Consider the following 17,598-nt stretch of genomic DNA (forward strand, 5'->3'; position numbering starts at 1 on the left):
TTTCAGATTAATTCATTTGTATGGTGATTTAAAAGTCAGAAAACTGAGTTTCTGAAATAATGTAATACAGATGAACTGATATATGGCACCAGTATCCAGGACCAAATTCAGCCTGCTTCATTGAAAATTCCTCTAGGCTTCAATGGAGTTTTGCATAAGTAAAGTGAACAGGATTTGCCCCTCTCAGTGTGTTATTTTAAAGTGTATTTATTTGTTGGGGTGAAGAAGTTAAGGACTGAGTATTTTGGGCCTGACTGCACACTCCTTAAAGTAAAAGAAAAGCTTTCCACTGAGTTTGGTAGGCATTGCACCAGGCCCGTAAAATTTGGAGCTCTTTGTTTAACAGTAAAGTAGCTGTAATCACTATACATTTCAGATTGAATCTATGTCCCTTTGGGTTGGCATATGGATTGCTGCACCTGCAGTCCCAGAATGCAGGGATGCATCTTTACATTCCTTGGGAGGTCCCCTGCCTAAAGAGTTCTTATCAGCAGAAGTCACGTGCAGCAGAAAACAGGCTGGAACTGTCCCCACCCAGTGCTCATAGCACGCGCGTTTAAAGTATAGTAACTAGGAGGGGATGCGGGAGACGAAGCAGCTCATTTTAGTTGGGAACCTGGGCCAGTCCTTTAAATGATGTGACAGTCCTATTGACTACAGGATATCTGGCAGTCTTATAATACGGTATATAATTTGAGCTAACTTTGCTCGGTTTTAGCCCTTTATTTTTAATTATCCAACTTCTGCATTATTGTCCTGAGAAAACTATGCGACAAGAATCACTATCAGCTGTATAAGCTTTTAAAAATTTCAAAACCGTATCAAAAAACTATTCCCCTTTACCAGTGAGCCTTGATCTGCTGTTATGTGTACATTTATTCAGAGAGTACTTCAGAGCACACTAATATTTATAAACCTCCAAGTATTTAGTGATAGACGCCATTTAAAAAAAATTAAGGGAGAATTTTGATGAGACATGAATGAAAAAAACTGAAAACAGTAATCTTTTGAAATTGCATAGTCTATCTACAGTACAGAGAGGCTTTCTGAAAGTGCTTTGCATACACCCCTCTTTTGTAACTTGGAGGTGACCAGACTACCCTCTAGTGGGCAAAGATTGCATTTCACTTTGCAATGTTTTGTCTTTTTAAACTGTGAAGAATGCAATTCTGCTACACTCTGCTTTGGAGGTCTTTTCCGATGAAAGATCAGATCACATTTATATCAGTGCAAGGGCTGCTAAAGGTTTCTCAGCCCAGAGTCTATTCAGACCTCCTCTGGCTTTTGTAAGCACTCTGAGGTTTGCCAATGTAGAGTGGTGCGACTCTATGTCTTGATATTGACCAGAGCTGTTTGCCCCATGTCCTCAGGATCTTAAATCAGGAAACTTATTTACCCAAAGTGTCTCTTACATTTTTCTGCCTCTGCCCATTATGGTACCAAGTGTATGTGATACAAGGAAGGCAGGGGCAACTTTCTAAACTACTAGAATCAGGCAATCCACCCAATAAAGGTTAGAAAGATTCAGAGATAAATATCTGTAGAGTTGGGAAAACCACTTCTGGTTAGAGCTGGTCAAATTAATATATATATATATATATATATATATATATATATATATATATATATATATATATATATATATATATATATATATATATTTGGGAATAAATTTTTCAACCATTACTGGGGAAAAATCTCATGAATAACTGACTTACCAATTATTACTGAGTCATCTCTAGATTGGTTTGAATACAGAAAAGCATTAGAAATAATCGCAAAAAGAAAAGAAGTACCTGTGGCACCTTAGAGACTAACAAATTTATTTGAGCGTAAGCTCATGAAAGCTTAGGCTCAAATAAATTGGTTAGTCTCTCAGGTGCCACAAGTCCTCCTTTTCTTTTTGCAAATACAGACTAACACGGCTGCTACTCTGAAACCTGTCATTAGAAATAATGTAGCTCATGATTGACAGGGACTTCCCTCCAGAGCCTGGGCTAGATTCACAAATGGATTTAGGTGCCTACCTGCCACTTCAGGTGCCTAAATCCCCAAAGCAGGCAATGATGGGATTCACAAAGCCCATGCACAGCTGCCCCTGAACCCTGTAGATGCCTAAACTTTCTCAGTGCCTAAATTTTTTCAGTAAAAGTTCCCTCTGTGCCTATGCTGCTGTGTGAGCACATGCACTGCAGCCCCGAGCCAGGCATCCAGACCCTTAAGCCCCCGAGCAATGCACAAAGTGGAAGGAGACAGGCGTTCCTCTGCCCAGCTCCCCTGCAGGGACTGATCTGGTAGGCATGAGCAGAGCTCATCTACGGATCAGGCCCCTATGGAGACATTTTCACAAAATGTCGAAATGGGGGAAAGGAAGGCCTCCCTCATAACTTTTACCTGGGTGGTTAGAGTAATCCCCTAGGATGCTGAAGTCTCCCAGTTCAAGTCCTGCTTCTGCCTGACAGGGAGAAGGGATTTGAACTGGGATAACTAATCTAAAAACCCCATTGGAACAGGGGAACTGGACTCCAGGTGTACTACCTCCTGGGGCACGTGCTAGCCACCAGGCTACAGTGTCATTCTCATGCTTGCTCTCTCTCTCTGGCCTAGTTATTCTTTCATTATTTAGCCACAGTGGATCAGCAGGAGAGACGAAGGCCTTGTCTACACTACAGAGTTTTGTCCACGCAAGTTACGCTGTTGCATGTCCCCGTTATGCTCCTTGTTTCAGTGGCGTGCATCCACCATAGCAGCTCTTGCATCAACACACAGATCAGTGCACTATCCCACTGTGCAATTGGCCGCAGGGTGCTTTGGGAAGGATTTGCACGGGGGCAGGTACAGCATGGGGGCTGGTACTAGATTGCCAGCTGCTTTTCAACTGCCCTGGTAACCTGTAACCCAGGCATCTCTGTCAGAAAGCATTGTTCTTGTACTGCTGTTCACATTGTGCTGTGTGTTATGAACACAAGGCTATAAGAGGAGCCCAACTGGGGGCTATTCGGCTGGAGGATGCTTTGAAGAAGCATATTAACACTGAGCCACAGTAATGTGTGTTGCTGTAGTGTGCTGAGCCTGGCATTGTTTGTTTGCACCATGCTATGAACCTTGTAATGATTGCTGTGTGTGCCCAAAAAGTAACACATTTTAAATCACTTTTTAAAGTAGCACTCAGTATGACCAAGAGTGGTGAAAGCTTCCTAAAAGTGAGGGGCCCACTGGCACCCAAACTACAGCCCCGACCCCCTACCCCACCCTTTCCCCCAAGCCTCTGTCTTCCCACCGCCCCTTCTCTCTGAGGCCTCACCCCTGTGCCACCCCTTCCCCTGAGTCCTCGCCCTCGCACTGCTTCTTCCCCCTAGGCTCCACTCCCCCTCACTCCTCTCTGCCCCCTCCTCCCTGTCACTTACCCTTATGGCCAGTGAAAAGTGGGAGAGCACAGCCCTCCCACTTGTAACAGTGGTGGGGCCATGGCCCCCTGGCCTCCCCTGTTCTGGTGCCCCTGAATACGACCAAACTGACATTTCTGAACACTGCCACAAGAAGACCACAGAAGTGTGTAAGTGTGGGTGGGTGGGGAATGTGTGACAGGGAGTGTGTATGTGAGAAAGAGAGGCAGAGTGTGTTGGGGAAGTGTGTGTGTTGGGGGAGAGTGAGTGTCAGCACACTGTCTCTTTAAGTTCAGACAGCAGCCGGAAGCAACCAATCCTGAGGCAGAAGCTGCTGCACAGACAGCTGGTGTCCCCCTGGCCCCCACCCCAGCTCAGCAGAGATTGGTGCACTGGCTGGGGGGAGGAGGACACCAGCCCCCACCTCACTCCCTGGCTCTGCACAGCACAGCATGAGTCTCTTCCCACGCCCCCAGGAGCAGCTCGCCCTTCCTGCCTGCCGCTGTGGTCCTAGTGCCGGGGAGAGCAGGATTCTGTATTAATGTTTTGATTCTGTGATTCTCTCCAAGTTCTCCCACGGCCTCTTCTCCCCACAGACCAACTAGATCCACCCCCTCCTCTGTAGTCCAGGCAGGAGTACCTTTGCTGACGGGAGCCAGCATGCTCAGCTGGGCAGTAGCTATGTGAGCTCTCCATGATGAACAGTTTCAAAACTTCCTGGAGCTTTGGAGAGGCATGTATGCCTGTGTAGCTGGATGCAGGGCAGCAGAGTTCAAAACAGTGAGCAGAGAGGTCACAGTGGGCATTGTGGAATACCTCCTGGAGGCCAGTTACGGCGACATAACTAACACAGTGTCTACACTGATGCTTTGTCAATCTAACTTTGCCGCAAAAACCAATACGCCTCTCACCAAGGTGGTTTTATTTTGTTGGCAAAGCAGGAGTTTTGTCAGTGGGAGGAGCACTGTAGTGTGTACACTTCCACTGTTTTGTTGACAAAAGCTGCCTTTTGCCAACAAAATTGTGTAGGGTAGATAAGGCCTCAGAGAGCCTCGTATCAGAATATCCTATAAACCAGTGGTCAGAGCACGTACTTGAGAGGTGGCAGAGCCTCAAACCCGATTTCAAATCCCTTTTTCCACTCAGGTGGAGAACGGACTTGACCCATGGGTCTCCCACATTCCAGGTGAGTACCCTAACCACTGGGCTAAATATTGCAAGGGAGCTGCATCTCTTCCTCCTTTCCTCCCCACAACTTCTTGTTAAAAACAGCATAAGCACCTGAAACCAAGGTGTGCATCTGAAAATCCCAAGCAGAGTACGGCACCCCTCCCTGCAGCCTGCATTTAGGCACCTATCTCTGAGAGAGGGGGCAGGGGTTGGCACTTCCCATTGGCTAAAGTAGCCAAGGACCCCCTTAGCAGTTGTACTGACCTTGTTTTATTCTATCTTATCTATAAGATAGAATGCTTGGACAGGAATCAACCAATTTGGTAGGGGCAAAAACCACCCTTGAAAATTACTAATAATATTTTATTAGAAAAAAATCATAGTCTATCATTTCCAGAGTCCAAAAATTCTTTATTAAATCATCAAAACACAATAGCTTTGATAATATACGGCATAGGTCTCTAGTGGATGGCAGTGAAGCAACACTGATTTTATTTAACTGTTTTCTGGCTGTTTGGAATCAGCTAGGGGGAATGCAGATTTTTTTAAATTGATTGAGTCAGATTCATTAGCGCTTTAGAGAACTTTTGAGTTAGAACCTCAAAGATTCAGGGAAAATGAAAGGACTCCTCTTAGCTGATAAGTTCTTTTCGGGGATACATTTTTGCAGAACCACCATAAGGTTTTGGTACAATAAGAATTATTATACATCTTTCATCATCCTAAAGCACTTAATAAATATACAGAGTGAAGACTACTTATTGTGACTTCGTATTACATTAAATTGAAAGTTCAAATTTACTGTAATTCATTTTCATTTTAATGGCTACATTCCCTTTATGGTTAAATTCTCTCCACTCTTAATATAACAGGCTGAGCAAAGCCTGGAATAAGGGAGTGCTGTTCCATGGGAGATTCTGGGCTAAATTCAGCAATGGTTTAAGTGGGTAAAAGTAGCAAAAAATTGTAAACCGCACTGATTTGGCTTTCATGGGGTGGGTGCAATAAATGTAACCTGCACACCATGAGATGGCAAAATCTGTAGCACAAAAAACAACTCACAGCTGAGTGTAAGATAGAAGAATCCCCTACACCACCTCCAACACTTTTACGATCACAGTCAGCCCTGGTGTAGGCAGGTACAACTCCCAGTGCCTTCAAGGCTGAGTAAACATAATTATTTTATTAATTTTTGTTGGATTATGGTAACGCGTAGAGGCCCCAAACTGGAAGTAGGCCCCATCACACTAGGCACTGAAAACACCCATTATAAGAAAAAGACAGCCTTTGCACCAAAGAGCTTATGATCTAACTACATGACAGGAGGCCCAGGTGGATACAAAAAACAACTGGGGAAATACAAGCAGGAATTGACACTAAGCCTGAATTTGGTCCTCACATGTGGCAAACTGAAGTAAGTTACACTCATTTAGCACAGCTGCCCTCAAACAAATCACTGCAAGCTGCATGGCTTTGACACTTATGCCTTATGTATGACCTGTTCATAATCAGGGCCAGATCCTCAGCTATGTGAAAGTGAACACAGCATGTGTGGGAAGTGCATGTAGAGCCTACCTGTGTGCTCTTGTGATCCTGCTGCACAGGGCCAACCCATCTGTGCCATTTTAGAGTAGCTTGAAGGCTGCTCTAACTTAAGCTGGCTGCAAACAGCCCCCGGGGGCCAAAAACACAGCTGAGGCTCAGCTTGCTGCAGGGGCACCCTGGACCTACCCCCTTCCCTCTAGCCATTCCCCTTTTCCCTGCTACACTGGCAGCAGGGAGTAGAAGTGACTTAAGTTCCCGTATGACAGTTCAATGCCACTGAAGGATCCATTTTATGATGAGGTAATCCTCCTGGGCTGGTTATGCCAGCTCTAAAGCCAGGTGGTGCTGTCAGTGTGGCACAGAGTGGCCACACTTCACCAGAGGAACTGGCCCTTCACCACACTTTATATTACTGCTGAGTTGCTCCAGTTACATCTATAGTCAGCCTCAGCAGCTTTCAGGGCTCAGCACTGTCTGCGCTGAATGGCTTTCCTCTGAATCCTACCGCTTTCCTCCTGGCCTTCAGTTGCCAGTAGGATGTATTGCTGTATGCTCAGGATTATTGATGCTCCTCCCCACCCCTTTCTTAATAAATATTACTGCTGCATTAAGTGATGGTGAAGACCAGCAAAGAGCCCATGTTTGAGTCCCAAGCCCTGTCACATGATGGAGAAGACTGGCTCCCCCAACCAATAAAGGCTGAAGTTTTTTGCGCTCACGTTTTAATAAAAGGTCTTGATGGGAATTGTTACTGTTGCTAATGCACTGCAGTCACTTCTGGGCTGGAGTGTTTAATAGCACATAGCTATACTACCCATAGTACACAACAGTTCAGGGCAGAAAGTTGAAAGGGTACCACCTGAGAAACCAAGTGGACATTAGGGTAGACTACATGTAAGTGCCCAGATATGAATTTGTCCCATAAGCCAGGGCTAACTTCTCTACTCTGAGCAAAGTTCATGAGCTCTTTAATGACCACAGAGGGTGAGGACTATCATTTTATGTCTCAGCCACAGGATGGCACAGTACCATATAATTCAAGGCTTGGTCACTGATTTAGTACTGACTTGCTGGGAAGAATACCGCCTACTGAATCACCAGTACCACTTTTGGCCTTTTCTTGGTGGTCTCTCATCTAATTATTGATCAGATCTGTCTCTGCTTATCTTACAAGAGTGAGGGAGGCCCCAGCCCAAGGTGGTATGGATGATTAGCTGTTAGTCATGCACTCCCACTAAGATTTCAATGTGAGTCATGATGGTGGCTTACAAATTGTAAGGGCAGTAAGTTCTTGGGGTAGGGACCATGCCTGCCCATGGGCCTGACTGTGCCTTGGCCCTACATAGCCATGCAGAGATATGAGAGGAAGTAAAGACTCCCCCATCCTAATATATGAGCTATCACAGGTTCAGATATATTAGAGAGGACAGGGATTGCACATGAGGTGTCCCACACAGGATTAACTGGCTGGGGGACAGACGGAGCCACAGCTTTATTTCCTCCTCATACATCTGTTATTACAGCTGGATGTGCAGAGGGGAAAGGATGCTGCAGCCCATAAATGGAGATGACAATTCACTCCCCCCAAGTGCAAGCAGGGAGTCCCAAGAGGTACAAAGGGATCCCACAAAACTGGGTGACTGGGCAACAAAATGACAGATACAATTCAGTGTTGACAAATACAAAGTAATGCACACTGGAAAACATAATCCTAACTATATATATGAAATGATGGGATCTAAATTAGCTGTTACCACTCAGGAAAGATATCTTGGAGTAATTGTGGGTCATTCTTTGAAAACATCTGCTCAACGTGCAGCGGCAGCCAAAAAAGCTAGCAGAATGTTAGGAACCATTAGGAAAGGGTTGGGTGATAAGCCATAAAATATCATAATGCCACTATATAAATCCATGGTATGCCCACACCTTGAATACTGTGTGCAGTTCTGGTCACCCCATTTCACAAAAAGATGTCTTAGAGTAGAAAAAAGTACAAAGAAGGGCAACAAAAATTATTAATGGTATGGAACATCTTCTATATGAGGAGAGGTTAAAAAGACTGGGACTTTTCAGCTTGGAAAAGAGATGACTACGGTGTGTGTGTGGTATAATAGAGGTCTATAAAATCATGAATGATGTGGAGAAAATGAATAGGGAAGTGTTATTTACTCCTTGACATAACACAAGAACCAAGGGTCATCCAATGAAATTAATAGGCACTAGGTTTAAAGCACCTGGCATGGCTACAGTCAGAAGACAGGATACAGCGTTAGATGGATCATTGTTCTGACCCAATATGGCTGTTTTTATGTCCTCTCATTTCCCCCTTCCTTCCACTCATCTGTTCCCCACCATGACAGGGGATCTGTGTGCCCCCATTCCTCTCTCTACCATATGCTAGGGGCTCTCTGGGTCCTTTATGTCCCCCTCCCCTATATCATTGTCCTCCATTACCCACCCACCCCCCAATGCTTGGAATATCTACATGCTACCCATTTGCCCCTTTCCCTATGTTCCGCATGCCTCCTTCTCCTACATACCAGGGACCTCCATTCTCTCCCCCATGCCAGGGGCTGTGTGTGTGCCATTTCTCCCTCTCCCCCCCCCACCATTATTTTTTCTTTTCTTTCTTTCTGGGAGATAAGTCATTCAGGTGACATTTTGGAACTGATCAGATGTAACATTCCAAAGTTATAGACACGTTACAGACCGACAGAGGAATGCCATTGAGTTCAGTGTGAGACCTCACTTTGCTAGGCCAATAACAATAATGATAATAGTAATTGTAATCCAGATCTCTTGCTTTTTTTTAGGGCTGTCAATTAACTCAAGCAATTAACTCAAAACAAAGTAACTTGATTAAAAAAATTAATTACAATTAATTGCAGTTTTAATCACTCTGCTAAACAATAATAGAATACCAACTGAAATTTATTATAAATATTTTTGGATGTTTTTCTACATTTTCAAATATATTGATTTCAATTACAACACAGAATACAAAATGAACAGTGCTTACTTTATATCATTATTTTTTATTACAAATATTGGCACTGTTAAAAAGATAAACAAAAGAAATAGTATTTTTCAATTACCTCATACTGGTACCATAATGCAATCTCTATTGTGAAAGTATAACTTACAAATATAGATTTTTTTGTTACATAATTGCACTCAAAACCAAAACTATATAAAACTTTAGAGCCTCTAAGTCCACTCAGTCCTACTTCTTGTTCAGCCAATCATTAAGACAAACAAGTTTGTTTACATTTATGGGAGATAATGCTGCCCACTTCTTATTTACAATGTCACCTGAAAGTGAGAACAGATTGTAGCAAACGTTGCAAGGTATTTACATGCCAGATATGCTAAACATTTGTATGCTTCTTCATGCTTCGGTCACCATTCCAGAGGACATGTGTCCATGCTGATGATGGAAGGGTTTCCGAATATCTCACCTAATCTCCCTTACTGAAGACTAAGCCCATTTCTTCTTGTCCTACCTTCAGAGAACATGGAGAACAATTGATCACTGTTGTCTGTCTAACAGCCCTTCACATATTGGATGACTGTTAACAGTCTTTGTTTCTCAAAACTAAAGATGCCCAGTATTTTTAACTTTTCCTTACAGGCAGGTTTTCTAAACCTTTTATAATTTTTTGTTGTTCTCCTCTGGACTCACTCCAATTTGTCCACACGTTTCCTAAAGTGTGGCACCCAGAATTGGACACAATACTCCAGCTGAGGCCTCACCAGTGCTAAGGAGAGTGGGACAATTACCTCCCATGTCTTACCTACAACATTTCTTTTAATACACCCCAGAATGTTAATAGCCTTTTTTTCAACATCACATTGTTGACTCCGATTCAATTTGTGATCCGCTATAACCCCCAGATGCTTTTTGCACTACCACCTAGCTAGTTATTCCCCATTTTATAGTTGTGCATTTGATTATGTTTCCAACATATGTCTGGGTATTTAAAGTCCCACATTACTACCAGGCCTTGTGTTTTGAATATTTCTGTTATTTGTTCTAGAAATGCCTCCTCCCCCTTCTCTTCCTGATTTGGTGATCAATAGTAGACCCTTACTATGACATCACCTCTATTTTTTTCCCTTTTATTTTTGCCCAGAGATTTCAACTTGACTGCCTCCTAGCTCCTTATTGATCTCAGAACGAGTGTATAGATATTCTTAATATGTAATGTATATAGTCTTAATGTATAATGCAGCACCTCCTCCCTTTTTAGCCTTCCTGAGCAAGCTATACCCGCCTGTACCAATATTCCAGTCATGAGATTTATCCCACCAAGTCCCTGTGATACCAATTAAATCATAATTTAGTTTATGGACTAATATTTCCAATTCTTCCTGTTCATTCCTCATACTCCTTGCATTTATGTATAGATACGTAAGAAGTTGAGCAGATTCCCCCACTGATTTCCCTTGTTGATCCTATGAACATAAGAAGATAAGAACGGCCATACTGGATCGGACATATAATCCATTTAGCCCAGTGTCCTGTCTTTCAACAGTGGCCAATGCCAGGGGCTTCAGAAGGAATGAATAGAACAGGCAATCATTGAGTGATCCATCTCTTCTCATCCATTCCCAGGTTCTGGCAAACAGAGGCTAGCTATTGATGGACCTATCCTTCATGAACTTATCTAGTTCTTCTTTTACCTCCTTATTTAATTTTTCCACACCAGTCATGATTTTATAGACCTCTATCATATTCCCCTTTAGTCGTCTCTTCCATGCTGAACAGTCCCAGTCCTTTTAATCTCTTCTCATATGAAAGCTGTTCCATACCCCTAATTATTTTTGTTACCCTTTTCTGAACCTTTTCCAATTCCAACATAGCTTTTTTGAGATGAGGCAACCAAATCTGCAAGCAGTATTCAAGATGTGGTGATCTTCCAAGTATTTTGTTATTCTATTTTTAATTATAATTTCAATCAATTTGCCCCATACAGGTGTAAATCTTATCTGGTCTGTCATTACCTGGATCTCCCTACAGCCTTTTTTTAAGAAGCAGGCAAGTAGAATTTTGCAAAGTTGTTCAAATTCCATGAAACCTCTTTAAAAGGTTTCAGGCTGATGTCAATGATATGTATATGGTGGAGGACAAGTCAATAGCTAAAAATATACAGTACTTATCTAATATCAGAATGACTCCTTAGCCATTAGCTTCATAATCTTTGTTAATATATTTCTCAGCTGCCATTTGCCCAACGGATGTTTGTTTCAATCATATGCAATAACTTATCAAAGAAAATAAAAGAAATGGCAAAAGCCATGGTGATATCCCAAACTTATATAATTTTTGCAACTATATGACTAAGGAAGTATCAGCAGCCTTATTTCATATTTCCTGATTTTGATTGAATCCAACTCTCTTAACGGATACATTTATTATAATTTGTATATGTGTGCTGAACACAAATGATTGTCTTTGCTGAGAGAACAGTAGAAACAATTTTCAGCAAAACCTTGTTTGAATTTCTAAAATTAATTTTGATTTGTATCTCTTGGAAACACTTTTATGTTTTCTTTCAATGAACGTTCAAGCAGCTGAGTTTTATTATCACAAACACTTGTGGAAAATGCATTTTACAGTTGAGCACTCAAACATCTGAAAAAGGCAAATTTTGAATTGCATATTCAATTCAAAAATTTAAATTCTAAAACCATGTTCTGTTGGTTAGTGTTGAATTAATTTACATGGAAAAAGGGGGCCCAAAGAATCAAAGGTATTAACATAACCTAGTCACTATCCAATATTAAACAGTTTTAAACAATATTTGGGATTTGGTATGCAGACACCTCAGACTGCTTAGTACCGTGGCAAACACATCATTTTAACCTTTTATTTAAGGTACAAAAATAAATGAAAACAGTTAAAGAATTTGAAATGTTAAGTATTAAGAAGGCTTTCATTTTAACAGCTCCTCTTGTTCCCTTTCCCTTCATCTGTAGAGAGCTTGTTAAAGAGAAAAAAAACACCTTGTTTGAATAGCAAGATGATGGTGAGATCTCAAAGATGACAGTAATTGTCCTTTTTGGCAAAAAGTGAAAAAGCTTGAAATGGGCTGAAACTGTCATTGTTGCTGTTGTTTTTAAAGTCTGATCCTGTTTCCTAGAAGACAAAACAAAACACATGCATGAGGAAAGAGAAAAAAGCAGGAAAGAAAGAAAAGGTAGCTTGTTTCTCTGGTGTTGACTCTTACTTGCAACCTCAGAGCTGGAAAACCCAGACCCAGAACACAGTCTTACCAGCCAATCTGAGACCTGGCAAATTTGTACCAGCGTCAGGCAGGTTAGGTCATTGCTTTTAGCTGCCTCTCTGGTCACAGACTTACAGCAATGTTGCAGTCTTGACTGGCTAAGCCTGACTCTTATTAGACAGAAGGAAAAAGGAGAGACGTAGGAAAGAGAAGAAATAAGGAGGGGAAAGCAAAGGACACATGGGGCAGAAGAGGTGCAGTGTGGAGATAAAGTCTCACATCCAGGTGGTGTTTGTGTTTCAGCTGGTGGCAATGTCATCTGGCTCCCTCTCTCTTTTGTCCCTGTCTGATCAAGACATCTCTTAGGATTAGAAAAAACATAAGAATGGCCATACTGGGTCATACCAAAGGTCCATCTAGGCCAGTATCCTGTCTTCCAACTGTGGCCAATGCCAGATACTTCAGAGGGAATCAATAGAACAGGTAATCATCAAGTGATCCATCAGAAGGCCCAAGATAGCAGGGGATAGTGGGGGTCGCAGCCATGATGGTGACACTTGCTCCAATAGCCACTTTTTCACCCCAAAATCTCTCTCTTTAAGGATCCAAAAAGGAAGTGGTGGGTTGAATAGCCCATCTCCTCATTATTATGCCCACTAATTAGGCCTAATTTCAAATGCACCAATTTTGGTTCACTGATTTCTGGTTTTATCCTTTTCCTGTTTACCAAACAAGATCTTAATACAATCCTTGAGTTAGATCAGTAGCCATTTTTGTTTGGCCTAATTCAGCCTGTCTCTTTTTTGCACCTTTTCCCATCAGCAGTTGTTATGGGTTATTGTGACAGCTTTTGAATTTACACTCACTTTTTACAGTTGCGCTCCCAATTAGGGTAACTTTTGTAGGCCCAATTGTCACAACATTAGTTACCTAAGTCATCTAATTAGGGAACAGAAACAATATAACAACATGTAATGTAACAAAATAATGTGCTTTAGGAGTCTCAAAATTAAAGTGTTTGCAGTGAACAGTTTGTGACTTATTCATAGGGAAACATAATCCATAAACAAGTGGCAAATAATTTCAAATAAATAAATCTGAAAATATCATGAGCTGCCCACAAATTTTCTGAACGGAGGAAGAGATGAAATTGAGCACTTAAAATTTATGTCAGCATATGTACGTTGGTCAGTATCACGTGTGTGAAAATAACTACTGTAGGTTTGCAACCATGGTAGTTCATTCTGTATTGTCCTCTGCTAATCTCTTTGTGGATGAATCATCCTTTTGATCCACCCAGGATACTACATCATGCATCCAAGATCTTTTTTTCTGCCTCATATTCTTCTGCCATTAACGTTCCCTTCCAGTGCCCATAAACATACACCACCCAATGAACCTCTTAAATGTGCCCTGCAAATCAAATCTTCCTTTTCATAAGATCTCTGAATGGAAAACCATCAGGTTGTGATGGAATATAGGCTGAACTGTTAAAAAGCATAGGTTATGAAGGCTTGAAAGCCCTATCAGAATAATGAAGAATATGTTTGAAACAGAAGAATTGCCAGAAGACTTTACTACCTCAATGTGTATCCAAATCAACAAAAGACCAACTCTATGGATTGTAAAGACTATGGAACAATCAGCCTACTATTGCATGCCTCCAAGATACTTTTGTGAGTTGTTCAAGACCACATACAAAGAAAAATTGTTAAGGAAATAAGCAAATAACAATACTGCTTCAAACGTGGAAAGTGCACAATAATCATCAATCTGAACTTGAAGCTCCTACAAGAAAGTTCAGTTGAAATGACAAAAACAGTATACTTGTGTTTTGTTGACTTCCAAAAAGCATTTGACAGAATCTACGACTACAAATAGCTCAACATATTAAGATCTGTAGGGATTGATGGATACAAACTCTGAGTCATAAGACAATTTATAGTGAAACCAGAAGGATATTATAATGGGAGATGAAAATAAAAATCTAACAGAGATCAAGAGAGGAGTGAGACAAGGTTGCATAATGTCCCCGAATGTATTCAATATTTATTATGCATGTTTGATTAAATTAATAGAAGAAACAGATGAAGATAGTAAGATGAATGGAAATAGGTGAGTAACATTCACTATGCAGATGATACAGTGTTGTTGATGATTTAGAAAAAGGTCTGATGAAGTTAGTGGAGATTATGAGTATGGCAAAGAATATGGTTTAGAGTTGAATGTGGACAAGACAAAACTCTGGTGTTATGCAAGCATCCTGGAAAAACATGAAAGATTCCAATGTACCACACAGCCATACAGCCAGTGAGAAATTATTGCTACTTAGGAAGCATAAGTACAGAAGATGGAAGATAGGATACTGAAGTTAGCACCAGAACAGCAAGAGCAAAAGACACATTCTGAAAGAATAAGCCTCTGATGAGAAGGGAAATAAATCTGATGACTAAATTATGACTTTTAAAAACTTACATTTGTTTTTTTTTAAATTACAGATGTGAAACATGGACATGCAACAATTAATAATAGAAACGATAACCCTTTGAATTATGGTATTATAGAAGAATTCTCAAAATATCATGGCTAGATCGCATAACTAATGAAAAAGTATTGGAGACTATTTGAGTTTAGCAAATGCTAGTCAGAGATTTTATGAAAAGAAAGAACATTATCTTAAACGCCTTAAAATTGGTTCTTCTCTGTAGTCATTAGATGTTTACCATGCATCATCAGACTTCCAAGACAGGACTGCAAGACAGACACTGATCCGGCAAAAACCAGTTATTCATGGGCTTACCCTTAAGCATTTAGGTAATCCCATTCAATTAAACTCATGATGGAAAGGATGGTCAAGGCACTAGCCGAAGACTATGGATCTGTTCTTAATTCCTTTTCACACAGACTTCCTGTGTGACCTTGGCCAAGTCACTTAGAACTATCAACATGAACGTTTCTTTTCGTGGCAAGCTGGGGTGTGAATCTACCATGCACTAGCCTACCAAGAACTAACTCTGCATATGGACCCAACTGATGCACACTAATAATTTGTTAGTGAGTTTTAATCTACTGCTGTTTTAAAGTGCGGTAGATCAAAGTACATTCACAAACTGTTAGCAAGCAACAGCAGGGTCCACATGGATAGTTAGTGTGTGGCAGGCTCGTATGGAGTAGATTCAGCACCCACCTCCCCACACAGCTTTCCATGAAATAAATGTGCACATGGACAAGCCCTCAGTCTCTCTGTGCCTCAGTTCCCTGTCTGTAAAATAGGGATAATAACACTTTGCAGTGGTGTTGCAAGGATAAAAACCTTAAAGATTGTTAGGTGCTTAGATATTATGGTAATGGGAGTCACAGAAGTACCACAGATGGACAGATAGAGTAGATTACTCACATGCATAGAGTTAAATACATGTTTGCAAGATCAGGGCTTTCGTCTGTTATTTTTTAACCCCAAATCCCAAATGGCGACAGCCTCACCCTCCCTTTCTTCACTATCTCCTCTGATAGAGTGAGGGCTATTTCACTTCTCTGGGACAGTCTGTGTGAAATTCTCAAACGAGAGCCTAAGGCTTCAATATTAATAAACATGATTTCTTCAGGTTAGAAAGAAAAACAAATGGAAAAGAAATGATCTCTGCGTAGTATGACAGTGTTGGTGAGGTAAGAACATAAGAGCGGCCATACTGGGTCAGACCAATGGTCCAGCTAGCCCAGTATCCTGTCTTGGCCAATGCCAGGTGCTTCAAAGGGAATGAACAGAACAGGCAATCACGTGATTCATCCACTGTCATCCACAGCTTCACACAGACAGAGGCTAGGGACACTCAAAGCATGGTTTTGCATCCCTGCCCATCCTGGCTAATAGCCATTGATGGACCTATCCTCTTGCGAACTTACCTATTTCTTTTTTGAAGCCTTTTGTAGTTTTGGCTTTCACAACATCCCGTGGCAATGTGTTCAACACGTTGACTGCATTGTGTGAAGTACTTCCTTTTGTTTGTTTAAAACCTGCTGCCTATTAATGTCATTGGGGGACCACTAGTTCTTGTGTTATGTGCAGGAGTAAATAACATTTCCTTATTCACTTTCTCCACATCAGTCAAGATTTTATAGACCTCCACCATATCCCCCCTTAGTTGTCTCTTTTCCAAGCTGAAAAGTCCCAGATAATATCTTTTACTGGACCAACTTCTGTTGGTGAGAGAGACAAGCTTTCAAGCTACACAGAGCTCTTCTTCAGGTCTGGGAAATGTACTCAGAGTGTCACAGCTAGATACAAGATGGAACAGATTGTTTAGCATAGGTAGTTAACACGCATTTCAAGGGACCATTCAAGGTGAAGTGACCAGTTAGCACTTCTCCAGTCATAAGGACAGGGGAAAGGTTAGTAGGGGATGGTCACAAACAACCACTCTGCATAGTATGTCTTGTCTAATACCTAGCAAGAGTTCAGCTAGCTAAGTGCATCTTGGATTCACCTGCAGTAAAGAAGTACAACCTTGCATGTTAAGAGAATGTATTCTCCTTTCTCCCCTATAGTTGGTGTGGTTGATGAGCATGTCAGAATCAGTCTACCGTTTCTCAGGTAGTTGACCTGCTCTCTTCCTTTTTTAGGCATCTCATGTTCTCCCAGTTACAGTCTGTGATCCTTTGGATCTTAATGGTGTTAGCCCATCCATTGCAATATCACAAAGGTATTTACATAAATGCCCTCTCTGAAGACATCTGTCTCTTATTAAATGTTTCTCTTTCTCTTATGAAATGTATATTATATGTTTCCTCAGTCCATTCCGAATTGTATTTCTTGCTTTGGACAGCTTTATTCCTGTTTTTCATGCACAAGTTAAGAAAATTCTTTTAAATGCAAGATAGTTGTCTTTCAGTCAAAGTTTACACAATATTTTCAATCTCTATTTCTCCCCTAGCCCAGTTTCCCCTTTTTTTCTTGTGCAACTACCATGATTTTGCATTTTAATGCCTTGACTGGAATGTCTGCCTGAAAAAATATTTTTAAAGATACAGACCCAGATACTCAGCTGGTGTTAACTGACATACCTCTATTCATTTCATTTGGTAATAGGCATTACAACATCCAATATCCCTCCTCAACTAAGACAAATCTTAGTTATACCTAGCTGGCATCATTTAGGATTAGCAAAGTGTTCACCTTAAAAATGTTATGATCAGTAAAATAATTTGCTATTCCAACTCCTTAATGTGTGGAGTACTAAATCTTCCACCAAGCTGTCAGATTACTTCAAGGG

Source organism: Caretta caretta, chromosome 1 (assembly GCF_965140235.1).
Source record: "Caretta caretta isolate rCarCar2 chromosome 1, rCarCar1.hap1, whole genome shotgun sequence".
In the NCBI taxonomy this organism is placed as follows: Eukaryota; Metazoa; Chordata; order Testudines; family Cheloniidae; genus Caretta; species Caretta caretta.